The 1,701-nt window shown below is 52.4% G+C and overlaps 1 protein-coding gene across 3 annotated transcripts in view; it reads left to right on the top strand.

The window, feature by feature from the left end:
* HERC3 (HECT and RLD domain containing E3 ubiquitin protein ligase 3) overlaps window positions 1–1,701 on the top strand; it is a 79,153-nt gene that overhangs the window by 42,072 nt on the left and 35,380 nt on the right. The gene's annotated exons all lie outside the window — the stretch shown is intronic.

Here is a 1,701-nt window from a genome sequence, read left to right as displayed (position 1 = left end):
GGAACAGTCAGCCAGGTCGGACCGTTCCAGGAGATTCCTGGCCGAGATACAGGACCTCCACTTAATTCAGGAGGTGCACACTCCCACCAGAGGAAATGCCCTGTTGGACCTGGTCCTGGTCACAGGCGACGACCTGGTAAGGGGGCTCCAGGTCCTTGACCACCTGGGTGATAGTGATCATCGCTTGCTGGAATTCACCATCCAGCGCAGGGTGTCAGGGGCCTGCAGCAAGGCGGTAGCCCTAGACTTCAAGAGGGCCAACTTCAACGAGTTGAGGAGATTAGTGGGAGAGGTGCTAGGGTTCTCAAGAGCAGGGGAACTCAGTGCCCAAGATGAGTGGTCGTTACTTAAGGAGATGATACTCCGGGCCCAAGGGATGATCATCCCAACAAAAAGCAAGGGGGACAGGAGTGCTCGAAAGCTCCCCTGGCTCACCAGGGGTGTCCGGGAATGCCTGATTGCCAAAAAGGCAGCATACAACCAGTGGAAGGGTGTTGCTATCTCCACAGAGGAGTATACCTCCTCTGCTCGGGCCTTTAGGGGGGCTGTTAGGAAAGCTAAGGCAGACATAGAGCTAGGACCAGCGTCCAAGATCAAAGATGGTAAAAAGTCCTTTTTCAAATATATAGGGAGGATGAAGAAGGCACCAGGAAATATGGGGCCCCTGCAAGATCCTCTGGGCAACCTGGTGGCTGCGCCAGAGGAGAAAGCAGACCTCTTTAACCAATCTTCACCTCCGTTTTCTTGGGCAGGGACTGGGACTTCCCCACCGTGATGCAAGACGGACTTGAGGGGAATGCCTCCAGACCTCAGGTTGGGGAGGACTGGGTTAGAGAGCTTCTGTAGGGACTGGACGTGTTCAAATCAGCGGGAGGGAGCTAGCAGGGGTTATTGCAGGGCCCTTGGCACGGCTTTACAAGTGCTCATGGTGCTTGGGCCAGGTGCCAGTTGATTGGAAGATAGCCAATCTTTTTGGCTAAAGATTGGAAGGTCCCCATCTTTAAAAAAGGGAGGAGGGGGGACCCGGGCAACTATAGGCCCATCAGTCTTACCTCAATCCTAGGGAAACTCTTTGAGAAGATCATCATGGAGCACATCTGCGATGGGCCGGCCTCAGGGATGATGCTCAAGGGCAGCCAGAACGGTTTCATTAGGGGCAGGTCATGTCAGACCAACCTGATTGCCTTTTTATAATCAGGTCACAAAGGCAATGGATGCAGGTGTTGCCATGGATGTAGTCTTTCTGGACTTCAGCAAGGCCTTTGACACTGTCTCCCACCCGATCCTCATTAAAAAATGGGGTGACTGTGGCATTGATGCCTACACAGTCAGATGGATTGCAGACTGGCTGAAGGGTCGTACTCAGAGGGTAGTGGTGGATGGGTCATATTTGTCCTGGGGAGAAGTGGGCAGCAGAGTCCACCAGGGCTCGGTCCTTGGGCCTGTGCTGTTCAATTTCTTTATCAGCGATTTGGATGATTGGCTGAAAAGCAACCTGTTTAAATTCGCTGATGATACCAAAATTTGGGGTGAGGTGAGCATGGTACTAGGGAGGGAAAAACTGCAGCAAGACTTGGGTAGGTTACAGGGGTGGGCTAGCAAAAACAGGATGTGCTTCAATACTGACAAGTGCACTTATAAGATGGGAAACTCCCTTCTTGAGAGCATGGAGGCAGAAAGGGATCTTGGAGTCATTATTGA

This window comes from Crocodylus porosus, unplaced genomic scaffold, assembly GCF_001723895.1.
Source record: "Crocodylus porosus isolate Cpor-Errol unplaced genomic scaffold, CroPor_comp1, whole genome shotgun sequence".
Taxonomy (NCBI): domain Eukaryota; kingdom Metazoa; phylum Chordata; order Crocodylia; family Crocodylidae; genus Crocodylus; species Crocodylus porosus.
Note: the sequence above shows the minus strand (reverse complement) of the source record. Positions and strands in the feature narration are given on the sequence as shown.